We start from the raw sequence: 18,335 nt of genomic DNA, 5'->3' as shown, positions 1-18,335 counted from the left end.
TTTATTTTAGGAATTAGCTCGCTCAGTCAACGCTATAGCGTTGATCGTGAACCGTAGGATAACAGCTGATAGCTTCAAAGTATTCTTAAGTGAAACATAAGAATATGACATATATGTTCGAGTATAACATTAATTGTTATATTGACTCACGAACTGGTAGCGTTCCAGGCATCACAGAATTCCCCTTACCAACATCTACAGACAGTCATGAATCATGAATTAATGACATAACAAGTTAACAGTCGGCGCTGCTTTTATCTACCCACAATTTCGCATAATAATTATTAAATTTTAATAATTATAACTGTTTTATCGTAAAGTGTTTCTGTTAGAAAATAAGAGATTTATAACTACCGGGTTCACTTTTATCTGTAAAATCTGTCCTTTGCTGGTAGAGTTACAATACAGAGAGACTTGACATTTCTGATGTGATCTTAAATTTATGGTTAAGTACCAGGGGTTCTTAGAAAATATAATAAATTATTTGCATATTTAGACTTTCACATAATATTTGCGCGGGAAACAAGTACGAAGACACAAAAATTACATAGTAAACTCATAAACATAAAACATTCGTAATGAATAATTAAAAATAAATAAATAAATTTTCTATCTATTATTAATCACACTGTATAAAATTACTTTTTATTGGGATCTCTATATGTTTACTTGACTAAGAACGAATTTTCTCTCGTAATTGAATCTAATTTATTTACGCTCGAAGTTTTCAAGAACTTTACGTTTAAATTGAAATATATCAAGGGTATTGACTTGCAAAAGTTTGGTTAGAGATTATACATAATATTTTAATATGCTCTATACTGTGTTCGTGAGGCTAAAAGGGGCTTTAAAGGTAATTGGAGGAGAATTCGTTATTAGTTCACTCATCAGAGTAGCTTAATTACATCAGAGAACTCTCTGAAAGTTAAGTTAAGCAACTCATGTAATTTGTTTCGTGTTTGTTGAGTTATTCAATCGATTATCAAAGTAAAAATTAAGATGTCAGAGGTATAGTTAGGAACGGCCTACGTGCTCTACGAGGCAATGCCAGGTTTGTCCACCACGAAGGCTAGTATATAGGTAATTTCATGACAGAGAACCTTTTTAATACCTTTGGTTTCAATAATTTTGGTCCAACCCGATCCGTTATCAAAAGAAGAAATGTTACAATAATTTTTGTAAAGAAGAAAATTATAAAACTATAACTGGATAAGTACCAGATAAAAATATAATAAAATAAAAGGCCTTTTATTCCATGCAAAAAATAATAGGAAAGAAGTATAAAATAAAATATAGTGTTTGCTAGATATTTAACTATATCTTACTAAATAATAAACATGTTACGAATGAGCTGGAACAGTTTATATTTAATTTATTGAATAGGTAACATATTTTTATCAAAATCTGTGTTTTAAAAAATCATAGTTATATCAAATGCTATCTTGTTGAAAGCAAAGCCACATCCGTGTCTTAACTGTCGTTACACTTGACCAAACGAGAAGGATTTGTAAAAATTACAGATAGTGAAATAATCACTAAATTAAAGCATTTTATATTACGTTAATACCTAAATGTTAAGGTGAAAAGAGCTGTCGTTTCATTTTTTTTTTAACTCGGGAACGAGATCAAGGTAAAGATGTGAATGTAGGGCGTGCCATTAGATACTTACTATTGTTTGTCTGACGTCGAATGCCACAACTTCAGAATACATAAATCATGCACAATATCATCGTTGCTAATACGTAGATGGTATTTATTGTAAAATCATCATTTCAACTTTAGCTAAACGTCCTGCCTCCGCTCTCGTTTAGGAGAAAATTTTTTTTAGAGAGAAACCCACCAAGGTACTCCAGTGAGGGCTGGTGGGTTTTATCGATTATTGTCATCTTAGTTATTATAACCTTGACTGACAGTTTAAAGCACCCACTCTCGAACGTATATAGCTAGCATTTTTTTGTTACAAATCCCTGTACAATGCAATGCAATGAAAATCCCTGTGCCTTCCCGAGAATCGAACCCAGGACTGTTAGATGAACGTTCTAACTACTAGACTAACGAGGCATTTTTTATGAGCGTGTATGTGAAACTGTGAGAACGCATATGAAGTATATATAGTGGTTCCCATACTAGTACCCTAGGTTTATATTAGCAGGTGAAAAACTCATATTAAGTGATCTGAATTCGAAGTTTGATCTTGCCAACCAATAGTTTACAGCGTAATCAGGAATTACTCTCATTTTAAGAAGTTTTAAACAACGATCGGCGAAGTATTCTCCAACATAACCAATGTTACTAGTCTTTTTTTATCCTAAAATTAATATAATTAAACATTGAACATTCAACTATAAAATATTAAACATAAAAGTAATTTATAAATACATCGTTTTAAAAAAATTTTTTTTTTTTAAACACAATTATTGTCCTTCTCTCCCGAGTGGTTCGGGTTTATTGGCCATAGCAATAGATGTAATATGGCCATAACTTAATTCTAGATTTAATATTGTTTTTGGTAATATTTTCTATTTCATAGCACCTTGCTTGCTCTTGAAAATATTTAGGGCACATGTTTTCAAATTTAGTGCAGTATTCGTGTACAAAAAAAGGGTCATGTACATTGAAGCCATGTAGATTTCCTCACATCGTCACTAGTAACAGTTAGTCAATATTTCCCTTTTTTTTTGTTTATAGATCAAAGAGTGGTTTATTTTTATTTGCATTTTCTTTACATCCCATAGTTTTTCTCATGTGTTTTTGATTTTCCTTACGTTAAATTCATAGTCATTAGAAATCTTTTAGCTTGCATTTTTTTCATTAAAGCAAACAATTTATTTTCTTCAAACAAAGTGTGGCCCATAGATCCTGTTTTATTATTATTTGCCTATTCTTTCCAATATTTTTCTCGGAATATGGTACTGGTAAGAACGGATAATCTATCATTTTTCACAGAAATAATAGTTGATTTTAGTTACTCTTGTGACCAACTACCTCTCACGGCTATCGCATTTCTTAGAAATTAACAAAACAAATATGAGAAAAATAATAATTATTTATGTCAAGTGCAGATTGTTAGACTACACACGCCTTTGAGAGCTTTCAGGGGAACTCTCAGGCATGCAGGTTAAGGCAAGTGATATTTTAATTGATTGCGTGCAAAACACGTATTGCATGAAGAAAATATATTTTTATTTATTTATTTAAACACACTTGTTCTTTTAGTAGTTTTCCATAAGAAAAGTTAGTACAAATAGAGATTTTTCTGTAAAATTTCGTTTAAACAATGTTTTACTTTAAACACAAAAACTAGAATTGTAGCCTGAATTGGTTAACTATTTTTGTTAGTCTGTTACAACTATATATACCGCACGTGTATTTGAATAGTAAACATGTAGGTTCTAGGTACGTACCAACTATTGTGGTTTCTTCCTACCGCCTGTACGTGTTTGAGATAAGATTAAACAATAAACATGTTACTAACATTGCAACTACATTGCAATGAAATTATTTAGTTTATGAGAGAAGTGAACTAGGAGTAACAATACGAAATTAAGTTGTTTACTTCACGAGTGAGTTAGATATAATTATAAAGGCTTGTCCTACTTCATGCGGCACTTTCCCGCTTTATAAAGTTATTTACGTTGTTACAAGTTTAACTTGCATGAACCATATCGACATGTAGTCGAATATTTGTGCCATTTGGTAAAGGTAGATAAGAATACTTTTGTCACCACCCCTTCCTCCCGCATGTCTCGTACGATGCGACTAAGGGAATATAACCGCGAACGTGCAGCATAATGGAATATAAGAGTTGGGTATATTAAAGATAGACATATGCTGCCGCATATTTTTTTTAGAACATTTAAGGCAAAGGAAAAGTTTTGTAAAGCTTTAGTAGCAGTAGAGTTTTGCGTTGTGATTTGCGTTACCTATACGCCATATCGGAACGCTTAATCGGTTTGCGATACATCTTTATTAGTGGAGTGGTAACCAGCCACGGCCGAAGCTCTACCGGGAATTGAACCCGGGACCTCCAACTAAAACCACAGCGCTCACAGTAGTGAGCAGTACGCGCAGTAGCGCCGGGAAGTCGTCAAAACTGTGCTATTACTACCATCTACTCCGGTCACCAATCCCCCTGCCCAATGTTGTGATTATGGGGACAACCCTCCCGCTGGGACAGCGTTATAGCCCGATAGTGGGCTTTTAAAGGCTATTGATAATGATCATTGCTTTGTAATGCACACAATTCCCAGGTCAGGCCGAAACTTGTAAATATTGATTGAGGTTTGCAAAGATTGTTATTATGACTGGCACGTGGTAATTATTAATCACTAGTTCCTGCCCGCGACTTCGTCTGCCTGGACTTCAGAATTGGCTGGACTTCAGCTTAGTTAACAATTATAAATTTTACCACGGGAACTATTTGAGAGATCATTTCCATTTTATAGCACAGGTGATATGCATACCAAATTTCAAAGCTGTCTACCTGCGGCTTAGCTCGTAAACAATTTTCAATTTTCCCTCGGGAACTACTTAAGGCATCGGGATGGAAGGTATGTTCTTTTTCATGTCAAAGGCTACACGCATGCCAAATTTCATCCAAATCCGTTTTAAATTTAGCCGTTTTTGCGTGACTGAGTAAATTTATATTATAAGTATTTATTGTATATTAAGTAAAAAATATTCATCAGTCATCTTAGTATCCATAATACAAGCTACGCTTACTTTGGGGCTAGTTGGCGATGTGTGTATTGTAGTAGTATATTTATTTATTTAATGAATGAATGAATGAATACACTTTTATTGTACACCAAAGAAAAAAGTAGTTACAGAGATATAAATACATATCAAGAGAGTACAATTTGGTGGCCTTATCGCTACATAGCGATTTCTTCCAGGCAACCAATGGCGTAAAAGGAAAAAACATAGAAAAGAGGTAGCAATAAATAATATTTCAAATTATACAAATATAAAATATAAATAAATAAATATATTACGACAATACACACATCGCCATCTAGCCCCAAAGTAAGCGTAGCTTGTGTTATGGGTACTAAGATGACTGTTGAATATTTTTATAAATAAAATACATAAATACTTAGAATATACATATAAACACCCAGCCACTGAAAAACATTCATGCTCATCACACGAACATTTTCCAGTTGTGGGAATCGAACCCACGGCCTTGGACTCAGAAAGCAGGATCGCTGCAAACTGCGCCAATCGGCCGTCAATATTTCAAATTATACAAATATAAAAATAAAATATATATATTATATACATATATTATTTACTATTATTTATTTATTATTTATTATTAATTTAGAGCATCATTTATTTGTATCAATAAGTAGTGCGATAATAATCGTTAAAGCCCGCCAACTGTTGGTGCAGGGGCGTAGTGAAGAGAGAAGGCCAGCAACCAGCACTGTGACAACAATAATACTATTATGGTGATTGTGACAATTTTAACACTAAACCGTCGTTTAGCGGTTCCTACGTTTTATCCGACGGGCCTCTTACAATCTCTCGTAAGTTTCAATGAGGTTCATATCATTTAATTGTATTTGAGAAGTGAAACTGTGTTGCGTATGGATGAATGACATAACTTCCTCTAAGGGTAACTTCAAACGTACTTACCTATCTATGTGACCTCAATAATATGTCTTACATTGACTCTGCGCCAAAAATAAAAAGTGACCAGTAAGGTATTGTCTTGCGATGGCTGTTATAAAAAGGCCAAGAGCCACTCCGCGGCCGATGCAGAGGGAGCTATACTCGGAGTATCTCCACGTGATCAAATCATAAGTTAAGAGATCCGTAAAATAACTAGAGTTACCGACATAGTAATAATACACCCCACAGTTCTGTTTCTCTTTCTTTAGTTACAACTGGTTCATGTATTTGACAATTGGAAAATAGAAGTTCTTCGGGAGCAGATTTTATAGTAGAATTTATAGTAGTAATTGATGGACAAAGGTCACCCACCTGATGGTAAGCAGAGCAAATAGTAAGCATATCCTATTAACAGGGCAAAACTTCGCAAGACGAGTCCTGAAGAGTGCCCGCTCACCCCTGTGTCCATCAACTTAAGGCGTAGACTTGTGTAGGTACCTGCTATTACACAGGCATCACGCTCTTCAGACCTTAACAAAGTATTGCGATAATTGCAGTAGTACTTCCCTGGACGACCTCTGTCACCAAAAGCTTTACTTCTATTAACTATGTTGGCATATCTATGAATCGATCATGTGATAAGCAGATCGCTTGCGGTTGCCCTAACGTATTAAACAAGTAGGTACCAACATTAGAATGTCGCTCAGTACCCTTGATATAACCTAACTTGATATAAATGTTAAGAGAACTTGTTATCAAGAAGAGGGAGTATTTTTTCTACACAACACAATTTTTCTTTTAAACTTGGTTATTTTGATAAATCTCGCTGTCGTTAATCAACAATGTCAATTGCCTGTATAGGCAATTAGAATATTAGTATTAATATTCTAAACTAGCGGTCCCTCGCGACTTTATCCGCGTATAAGTCAACCTTAAAAGATAGACATATGCTGTCGCATATTTTTTTTAGAACATTTAAGGCACAGGAAAAGTTTTGTAAAGCTTTAGTACCTAGCAGCAGAGTTTTACGTGACATAGATCTTCCGGGGAAGTACTACCGCCATGCGTATTTCTGCAGCATTGCTGACCTTAGGCAACATTGCTGTCGCCAAGCAGCATTGTGATTGCGAAGAAGCGTTGCTGTGTTCCGGTCTGACGCGCATAGTTGCCGGCACATGAGACTTAACAACTACACATTAGCTTGATGAGGACAGAGCGGCACGTTGCGGACGTGTTCCTAGCATGCCATACGAAGTGTTGCTTTGTATATAGTCGACGCCAGAAGACGAGGGCGCGTTTGGAACCCTCGTAGCTTTAGTTTTAAGTTGACGAATTTAGTTCGCCATCAACTCACTTCTATGTCGTATTATACTGTAATGTACGCATCAAAAGTGCCACCTATGTGCCTATTTGAATAAAGAAATATTTGAATTTAACTTTGATTAATTTTCACTGTGGTCGGCCATCAATTATACCTAACTATAAAAACCTGGTTTGTAGGTTTCTGAATTTGATAGTTAATATAAGTGGTAGGTACCACTTGGCGACCTGGGCGGCCTGCTAAGCTTTTGAAGTGAGCTCGGCTGGCTGGAGTGACCCAGCGGGGACCTGTATTAGTGGCACTTCGTACAACGGAAGGTTCCGGCAGACCAAGTACGGAGACAAGCCCAGAGAAAAAAGAAGAAATGGTAGGTACGTTACTTTTTTTACAAAATAACTTACACGGCAAGGTTTACAAAACAGTTCTGGATCGTTACCAGCACTTATTCGAGAATGTTAGTAGCCCGGCCTGAGACTTTAAACGATGGAAGAGGGATGTCTCTACTTCTATACATGTCCTACTTTGTCCTAAAGGAAGTGTAATTTAATACCGTTGTCGTGAAGAAACCGATTAGGGGTATGGGCTTAATATAGGCTATAGTCTTGACATGTTATCCCGCTGCCATTTTAGACTGCATCATCACTTACCACACGATGAGATTGTAGGGATAGCTAACTTTAAAACTTAAACATTATTTAAATACCTATGATACTCGGCACGCATGTTTTGATAAAAATAAATAATAAAAAAAGAGACCTATCATTAGGTGTCTTAGGTACTGCTATCTCTTAAAGCAGTATTACTTAAGAATTAAAGACGTTTTAGATGCTGTTCACTTAGAATTAAAATTATTCTTGCATGTATTCTAATATACAAAATCTTTTCACTCCTTTGTAGTGTGTAAAAGTAAGTAAAAAAAAAAAAACAAAACGAAAAAGAATTCGTTTATGTTAAGAAACTACCACACTGGTTTATTTCTAACTTTTACTAGACTTTACCTTCAAAAGTAAAGAATAAGTAGGTATATCTAGTTAATCTTTAACTTACCTTAAAAATAAAAACTTTTTTTCCGAAATTTCTCCATTCATCACATACCTAAGTTATTTACACAAACACAGCTTATTTAATATGTAACCTAGCCTATCTATCAAAGAACTTATAACCAAGACAATAAAAGATGTAGGACCTTTTTCCCAAATTATTCCCTATGCTCTCCAGAAGATAATCTTTTAAAACTTGTTTCGCCTAAGGTATGAACACGTTTACACCACACGACATATTTGTAAACATAAGGATAAAAACATTCGACGGATGTTCCGTACTCGGTACTTTACCGCACGGGTGTCCACGAGAGACTGACGATGTACCACGGTCCACCGTAAACGTAACGCTAGTTAGCTCTCTTCGTAAGTTAACTCGACTTAATTAAACCGCTTCTTATGCCCGTATTCACTAACGACGAACAAGTCAAAGCCGAAATAAATAACGCCTAATCTAAGGATATTCCTAGGCATACCAATATACATTATAACAGACCTTTGAACAATAGTTATTACCTAGTTGGTATATTACTATACAAAGGGCATTCGCTTTAGGGGATTCCTAGGTATAGTGTAAACGGGCATTATTGTGTCACAGGTTTACTGGAACTTTGAGAGCGGAAAGTTTTCAAAGCACTTTCGCTGTTTAACATTATTTATTAGACAATGAAAATTAAGCTTTGCTTAGGCCTAAATTTTATTTCATATTTTTAATTTAATAAAGTATTTTTACCAGCACTTCGAGCGTTAAAGTGGCAGTAGCGTGCATAGAGGATATGCACAGGGTATGTAGACGATATATAATAAAGAAAATCTCCAGTACAAGTTATAAAAACTTTAGGGTAGGCTTTTTAAACTTCTACTATCTATACTTATGTTTTTTATAAACCAATTTGGCGATTTTTTTTATAGTTTCTTTTGCCCGCTTAGTGTATACCCTGTACATACTCTGTATTCACGCCACTGCCTAGTGGGTAAGACTTCGGATTTCCTCTTGGGGGTGACGAGTTCGATCCTCCTTTATTCACATCTAACATTATAGAGTGCGCACATAACTCTGAAAAGTTCAAAGCAATCAAATATCACTTGCTTGTACGGTGAAGGAAAACAACGTGAGGGGACCTGCATGTCTGAGAACTCTTCGTAATGTTCTCAAGGCGTGCGAAGTCTACCAATCCGCTCTTGGCCAGCGTGGTGTACAGTGGTGTGCATAGACGGTATGCACAGGGTATGCAGATGATAAAAAATTAAGAAACTCTCCAGTATGAGTTAAAAATACTTGGGGGTAGGCTTTTTATAACTCTTACAATGCCTATGCTTAAGTTTTTTATAGTTCGTATTGGAGATTATTATCATTTTATATCATCTGCATACCCTGTGCATACCCGCTATGCACGCCACTGGTGGTGGACTACGGCTTGCACACTTCTGATTTTGAGAGAACACCCGTGTTCTGTAGTTTGCCGGTATTTTTTTGATATTAATGATGTTGATAATGACCTACACTTCGAGGATCTCATATAATAATAAAATTACGGAGAACGTTCAGATATTACGAGTTCCCAGATTGCTCTAGGTTGCTGATGATACACTTTGACGTTTTGCCCTGCATACAAAATTACAAAGTGAATGTGACGTAGTATATTTATAATTTATTATTATTTACTTTTTAGGACGTATTCCTTGTATGCGCTGCGAAGTGATTCGATTATAGGCCATGGTTTACACGTGGTATATGTGCTTGGTCCGGCAAAATTTACCATAAAAAAACCTCTCTGGCATACCTTCATGAAAACTTACAATAAAATGATAAAGATCATTAGGAATAATTGTACGATGTAACAAAATAAACCAGCTGGATACGCTATAGAATAAATTAAAACTCTTGAAAGCGAGAAGCTATACATAAAGTATTTCGTATAACCAAGCTATAGCGCGACCCGTATAAGACGAACGAGGTTAGTTCTACCGCGACTTATACTTTAACAAGCTATGAATATTCAATGAAGCCTGCTCCATTCATTTGGTTGACAGTTTTGTTATACTTACAGAAGATTCAAAGTTCCAATGAGTGTAAGGGAAAAATTTGGTCTTACTAAAATAATTTAAAACCGGTCCGATATCATTCGATCGTCCTGAGTTTAAGCCCGGATGGGCCCAAAAACTGTGGGGTACTGAATTAGCTCAAAAACAAATTAAGCCATTGCATCATGTCTCGGCTCCTCAGGGAGCATCGCACCGGAATAAGCACATCAAAGGTTATTCGAATACCCCCATTTAAAAAAAAAAAAAAGCACGTACTTTTTCCGGTTTTTCTGTCTTGTGTCTGATGTAATAAATACATTTTTTTTTTAAAACCCGTAAGATAAGGATGAAAGAAAATGAAAGAGAATCCTCCCGTCAGTGGGTCAATCAGTCGGAGGGCAATGCTAATTTATTCATCCATATTAGGTTAAGATTAAGTCTGCTGTGGGTGGCCCTTTGCACGAGTGCACCAGGCTTTCGGCCAGCCGAGAGAAGTGGCGGATGCTCGTGGGGCGTGTGACATCTGCCCTCAAAGACGCTTCTTGATGACCACGACCACTCTGCCAAGACGACAAAGAAGAAGAAGAAGAAGATTAGGTTAAGGCACTCGGGTGTTATTTTAATTACCAATAATAATAAATTCATAAATGCACAGAATTGAGAGCATACAGAAACCAACGACTAATATTGAAGCATCAAAAACCTTCACTTTAGTAGCATTTCGCGAACAGGCGGTTAGCCACTTCATTCTATTACGCAGTTGACAGTAATTATTTTACCTCTAATGTTCGAAACCTTTACCATAAAATAGGGAAAATGGGAAAAGTTTGTGTCCGCGGGTGTGAAGTGTGTTTTAACTGTTATAAACACAATGCATGCAATAATGGCTCATTGTGGGTTCTGTATGTTCTTAATTCTGTGCCTAATGAGATTTTTTTTTTAAGAAAGTATTTTTAGAGAATCGCGGATGTTCTAAGAATCGCTGTATTTTCTGGGAAACCCGTGTCTTTTTGACAGAAATCGCTGAACAGAGCTTTTTGGCCAGGGTAGACAAAAATAGGAGACAGCATAAAATGGGAAAATCCTCCTCTTATTCACGTTATATATTTATTTGGATAGGTAGTGCGTTTGCGCATGCATGAAGTGCACCCCACTGCTCTGTATAATGAAACACTCCGCAAGTAAATAATATTAGTAACGTAGTACTACGTCATCAATCCTAGGTATTTCCCCGAAACCGATACAAATATAATTAAGTATAATTTTCGGTTTCGGGAAATGACCTGTTAAAAATTTATGTGCTCATATCACGCACAGTACACACTATATTTTACTTAATATTATTACCACTCTCGCGTTATCTTGTTTAAAAAGAAATGTTAGGTATGGATATTTAATAAACACTCGTGATCGAAATTTTACTGATTAATTATTAAATATATAAAGCAAAACGGCAAACTCGCCTTTTTACCAACTTTTTCTCTCACGGACCAGTTAGTTAGTCATTGTTAGTCATTAGAGGTGAGTAATTATTATGGTTTACCTACTCTTTCAAAATCAGCACCAAGTTGGTTTTTTCAAGTTCAAATAACCCGCCTCAATGAGGCCACAATAATAAAATAATACAACTTTTTAATTAATGGCATTCGGTTTTGGATTCTAAAAATCTCTTAATCAAAAAAACACAATATATACAAACATTACTTATAGAAATGAGAATGTAAACATGCACATTGAATTATTCCTAGCTATTCAGATTTTTAGAAAACTAATGATATTTATAATAAGTTAGTTTAGAATATTATGTAAAAACTAAAAATTATATTGATTCTTCTTTAAACGAATGTTAGGGCTGACGCTGTTTCTAAACAACTGTTTTGTTATTATCTGTAAATGACAGGAGCTGATCTTTGCGGCTTGCGCCTGATGGCTGACATTGACATATTTTGGTTTTGCTTTTGGATTGCCGAACCGGAAAAAATATCTTGCTATTTTTGCATATATAGGTACCCTACTATCTTAAAAATACTTTTAGTATTAATCAGAAAATGTCATCAGCTGTGGAAAATAAACCTCACGACTGCACAGCATGCAGAGTAGTCGGATCAATCGGATTGGTTGGTATTGGCGCTTACCTCGCCAATGCTGCTTGGAAGAACAAGACTTTACCTGGAAAAATTGTTATATCTACGATCTCATTTGGTAATTCATCAGATTTAATACTATTAGGGATAATATTCATTTTCTAGGCAAGCGGACCTAACCTAGATCGCATTGCTTTACCGGTCATGGTATTCAAGTGCAAGCCCATGTTAACTAGTCCTAGAGGATAGTTAACGCGAATGTCAGTTTGTTACTCATCACAGGTCATCAACAAATTTTGCCTAAACATTATCAGGAGTTCATAGGGTATGTGTCATCCAGACAAAAAGTGCTGGTCCGTAGCAATGGGTCTCCTGAGATCTGTGTTTAAAGATACAAAATTAATTTTAACAATAAACATTATCATCTCAACCAACAGACAGCTTCTTGTGGTTAATTTTAGTGATACACACAGTAATATGTGACAGATAGATAGTAGATATTGTTTGCCCACTTAGCTTGCATTACATGTTTCCTATTGTGGTGTGACTTGTCCAACATCTTCGGCCACAACTATCTGTCAGTCCTTTAGGCTGTGTAACTGGCTGGCAATAGGTGTGCATTGATCTGTGTTGGTAACTGGATTGTAAATGGATCAACTCCAATTTAATTACATTATCACACTTTCAAAACATTTTTTCATATACTTGTATGTTTCCCAAATACAAGTCTTCTGTCGATAATAACACAAAGGACCATAATAAGTTTGCATTGTATTTTTAGTTTGTTGATTCTTAACTAATAATTCAGGTACTGGGTTTTAGAGATTAAATGTGTTAACATACACGCAGAGCTTCTTGTTTGTTACTTCCCAATAATAAAGTGTTAGGGCTATTATCTAACACACTTGTAAAATCATCCTGCATTAAATAATTCAGATATTATATTAGTAAATAATTAAACAACGTAAGTGTCACTAACATATCATATTTTTAACTTTGGTGATGTGCCTCGCAGAGTATTTTTAAACCTTGTATACTTTATATTAATTGTTGCCTAGTATTAGGAGTTCTTTGTTCCAGCCCACAGACCTTAATTAGGTACCAGCATCTAATCCCTTCCTATTGAGTCCACCAATCCGCATTGGGCCGGCCGGTTATGGACTACAGCCTTAACCCCTTCTCATAGTGGGAGGAGACCTATGCCCTGTAGTGGACAGGTAATGGGTTGATATGATGATGATAATCTCTATTCCTCTTATAAGAGAGGAGGCATGAGGCTGTAGGGCATTAATTAAAATATACTAAAAATATACTTTGACAATACACACATTGCCATCTAGCCCCAAAGTAAGTGTAGCTTGTATTATGGGTACTAAGATAGCTGATGAATATTTTTATGAATATAATACACATAAATACTTATAATATACATATAAACACCCAGACACTGAAAAACAATAATGTTCATCACACAAACATTTTCCAGTTGTGGGAATCAAACCGAAATTTCAGAAAGCAGGGTTGCTGCCCACTGTGCCAGTCGGCTGTCAAAACTGACGTTAATTAGGTTAATGCTTGATGATTTTAAAGAATATTATCATGTAAGTATATAAAGTATTGCTTAAGCAAACAAATATGGGGTACCACTTATGGTATTTAAATCTGTCTTAAATTATAAAACAATATCCTGTTTTATATAAGAAGTATATTTGCACTTTGCCAATCTGTGGGCAATGCACTTACAGTTAAACTAATATAATATTTTTTGTTTCAGCATTTGTAACTCTGGGTGTGCAAAGATATAAGAACCAGTATCCTTTCAACAGAAAGGTTGAAAAATCATAAAACAATAGATTATGTGTATGTGATAGTTATAAATACAGTATATAAATATTTATTATGTATAGTTAGTGTAAGAATTATTTGTTTGTATATCCCTAATAAAAACTGTAAATAATATATTTTTTTAATTTTACTTTGACTATTTGGAAGTTTGTACACTTGTAGTGCAAAAAAAAAGCATAACACTCTGTGCAATTATAGCTTTTGCAAACAATAAATGCAAAAGCTAATAACAGCACCCAATTTGTTAATTTATTTTGTATGAAATAGTTAAATTTATCACCAAGAAGTAAATCGTAGAAGACTAGGTGTTAGTATTGGATTGTTATGTGATAATTTATAATCTGAGCTGAGAAGCTGAGAAGTATAAATATGCTTTCTCGAAGCTCGTTCCAAAAGTTAAACAATATAAAATAAATCATGGAGAAATACCTCTCTTTTTTGTAAAAAGTAGCGACATCTATAATTTTGTAAGCTAGCTACGCTGAAGCAATTATTCCAATCGTATGCTAGTATGACACATACCGCATAGGTGGCGTTGTAATCAATTGCATAAAGTTGCAATAGCTCAAGCAAGCGGATTATAGCAAATTATTCATTGTAAATATAGCTATAGCAGGTTTTGTCACACTTCAAATATCGTAGGGTGAAAAACACTGCTTTACTACTCCGACTTTGTGCTACAACTTGTAGTAGATTCATATAAAAACAATAATATATTAATGTTACAAATAAATAAAATGTGTGTTATAAATTATTATTTTTTGTATCTTCATCACATCAACCCAATATCGGCCCACTACAAAGCACGGGTATCAGCCGACAATGAGAAGGAATATATATTGGTATTTAAAGGATGTGTAGAGGTAAACCCGATAAATTAAAGAACGTATTTAAAAAAGGCGGCTGGTCTCGTACTATCTATATTTGTGTAAGTATCTTAGCGATCGTATTTTATTAACCGTGGGAAAGTGCTTAACTGCTCGACCACGCTCGCGCACTTAACGCGCTTCGATCGGCGTCGCATAGCTTACGCTTTCCTGCGATAAAATAACATACGATTTGTTTACATTTCATCAAAAGCCAAATAGATACAATAATTTTCTTGAAGTACCTACCTACGATCACAGAGTAAGGATAGTGATTTCTTGATATTAGGCTACGGATCCTTCAAATTTGTTTATTAGATAAATATTTGCGCCCTTAATTAATGTGTCATGCCATGCTCGTAACGTGGATCTCAGAATATCGCTTTTAGGCTCATAATCCAAAATATCAAACAAGTGTTTATAAAACTGTATTGCACTTCTGATTAGTTACATCCCAATCGAGTTAAGGTTAGTAAATAAATCACACTCCTTATTTAACCAGGTAATTACACAGTTTATTTCAACAAAGAGTTTCAAGTTTCTAGGTTTACTGAAATTATTACGGATGAACTAGCTTTCTAACAGGGAAATACTTTTTATTAGTATTTTTAAAGATAAGTAGAGAGTGTATCTTATCAAGTTACAAGAGGATAGGCTGGTTGAGAGGTTATGGGATTTGTATCTAAAGTTTTATCGTAAAAGACAACAAAATGCTATGCCAGAAGATTGGATAGTGTTAAACATATAGAAAGTTTTGTTTGCGTTAGTTAATCACGTTTGTAACTTGATAGCACGGGACACTAGGAAAACTAACACCCGATAAACAGGTTCTAAGCCTAAACCTCTATAGCCTTATGATGCCCATCTACTAGGCACCGATTTCCTCTCTGATAGAAGAGATACTTTTAATTTAATGAGTGCACTTATCATAAAGATGTTTAAAGTTTTGCGTTAAAACTTGATTACCTACGCGCCTAAAATGAGGTGAAAATCATCATCGCCACGTAACTAAAAATAGATATACCAACCATAATACCAACGTAAACAAAGTGTATTATTATAACTAGCTGACCCGTGCAACTTTGTTGCACCAAATCGGTTATTACCGGAAAACACAAATAAATTGACATTCTAAAAATGAATCCTATCTAGATCGATTGGTCGCCCTCGAAACCCCCTGTATACTAAATTTCATGAAAATCGTTGGAGCCGATTCCGAGATTCCAATTATATACATACTTACAAGAATTGCTCGTTTAAAGATATAAGATAAAGCAATGAAAAGCCTTATATTTGTATAAAAATGTTTTGAGGTCGAAAGTAATTACTTACACCCAAAATGATGAGAAACAAAACTACCGACTAAATAAACAGTCTACGAACAAAAAATAGATTAGACAAAACAAAAGCTTTAAGCTTATAATCAAAAACCAACGCCTATCATCTAATACGAATAAGGGCAATGGAAATGGTTGATTACAAAGTCCATTCAAATGAGTGCCTTTATACTCTTTATAGCCACTTAACTATAGTCTCCCGGTACAACCAAATGAATGTTGTTATACTATGACGTCGCAATAAAGTCAACATCGCGACACAGATCACGATTTCAAGTAAACAAGTCTAATGATAAACGTCGAACAGACCAGTCGTGCGCGCCCGCCCGCCCTATTCGCGTGTCTCCAGGACGCTCAGCAACAGAACTCTATATCAACAGGCGACAGATACTCAGCCGGACGTCACTACTAATGGGTACGTAGTATTTTCCTTAACAGAACAGCCTTTCGTAGCATCTTAGTCGACCATATGGCAGCGTTCTCGCATACAAAAACAAGCCGTGCTACATAAATAACATACCGTAACTTATATTGCAATTTATAGTGAATTACTTGGGTGTGTAATGTGGTTGAACTTTTAAGAGCTTTTCGCGTCAGAGGATTTACAGCCGTGTTTCAATTATTCTTAAATCTGCATAATGTAATGACGTCTAATCTCGGTCGGAAAGATTTTCGCATTTCGTTTTCCTTAGCTGTTATTTACTTTTAAAGTAAGTTTGGAGTGAAAAAGTACGTCGGAGTACAACGCCATTTGTCTACCGAAGCCGGATCGATGTTACATTATTCTGTGCAACTAATTTCGTTATCAACAGATAAGCTGTGGGCAGAGCGGAGTCAGCCGAGTAGGGAACTTTGGGACGGTCGCAAACACGGCAGTATGGAGCATTATTGGAAGAAATGGCACGTTGGATCGACTCCGAAGACTTTAAGTGGGGAAACAAATTCTGCCCAAAAGCAGGTACTGCTTCCTCAAGCGCGTGCAGGAATAAATCACGCATGGGCGGAGAGTAATAATGCTTGGAGCGCAGCCTTAGGTGCTATGGGAGGCGCCGGAACGGTTTTGATCATAGCAGCCCTGCTGTTTATGTTTAGAAGACCCAAGAAGCAGGAGCCACCACTTCTTGCGCCAATGGACCTTGGACAAAATGTAAGTTTTTTTTAATGTATCCAATAGTTAGGAATAATATTTTACCAAAAGAGTAGGTAGTTGTATAAGTTGTAAAGTGATAAAAAATATATAACTCAATTTCATAGAATTACTTGATGTAGATTCCTTGTGTTGATTTTAAAGTGTTGTGTTGTTCTTATATTATATACTTATTTGTATTTAATGTTTATAATTCTGACGCACATACACGCAATAGAGGATATAATTTTGTCTATAGTATGTTTATATGTGTCATCGTAGCGCTCAATAGGAAAACCCGATTTGAATACGGATTTTTAAAAACACTGCACTGAAGGATTATAAAAAAAATTAACCGCTTAAGCCCACACAAGAGAACATAGCAATTATTTTCGATTTTCGCATTATACGGGTATCTTGGACAGATTTTTACATATTATATGTTTCAAACGCTGCGAACGCTTCATTAATCTGTACTATAAAGCTAAAGAGTTTTTTTTATTTATTAAAAATTATTAAAATCCGATTGGTACTTCCATAGAGTAGCTATGGAAGTACCAATCGGATTTTAATAATTTTTTGATAGTCAATTTCTTTTCAAAATTTGACAGTTGGCGCAGTGGGTAGCGACCCTGTTTTTTCCATCTAAGGCCGTGGGTTCGATTCCCGAAACTGGAAAAATTTTTGTGTGATGAACATGAATGTTTTTCAGTGTCTGGGTGTTCATCTGTATATTATAAGTATTTATTTATATTAATTATTCATTAAAAATATTCAACAGTCATCTTAGTACCCATAACACAAGCTACGCTTATTTTGGGGCTAGATGGCGATGTGTGTATTGTCGTAGTATTTTTATCTATTATTTATTTAATTTCTTTGGAAAGGTTAGGTATATAGTCTATTCAATATACGGTAGGACCGTCAGCCAGCATGCGAAGTAACATTGGCAGTCGAAACGACACAGTGGATCAGGGCATGTTGTGTAGATTAGCGCTACATTATATTAAGTTTGACGGCCGATTTTCGCAGTGGGCAGCGACCCTGCTTTCTGAGACCAAGGCCGTGGTTTCGA

General features: G+C 35.4%; 1 protein-coding gene across 2 annotated transcripts in view; it reads right to left on the bottom strand.

Moving 5' to 3' along the window:
• The window catches only part of LOC120623826 (venom dipeptidyl peptidase 4-like), a 39,533-nt gene extending 31,255 nt beyond the window's left edge, over nucleotides 1–8,278 (bottom strand). Inside the window, exon 1 of one of the 2 annotated variants that reach the window (XM_039890082.1) lies at nucleotides 7,985–8,278. The gene's annotated coding sequence lies outside the window, so the exon portion shown is untranslated. The remainder of the gene's footprint in view (nucleotides 1–7,984) is intronic. The other variant, XM_039890084.1, reaches the window with a different exon arrangement.
• Between the last annotated feature and the right edge of the window lie 10,057 nt (nucleotides 8,279–18,335).

The sequence above is a fragment of the Pararge aegeria genome, chromosome 5 (genome assembly GCF_905163445.1).
Source record: "Pararge aegeria chromosome 5, ilParAegt1.1, whole genome shotgun sequence".
In the NCBI taxonomy this organism is placed as follows: Eukaryota; Metazoa; Arthropoda; class Insecta; order Lepidoptera; family Nymphalidae; genus Pararge; species Pararge aegeria.
This window is presented reverse-complemented; position numbering and strand designations above follow the sequence as displayed.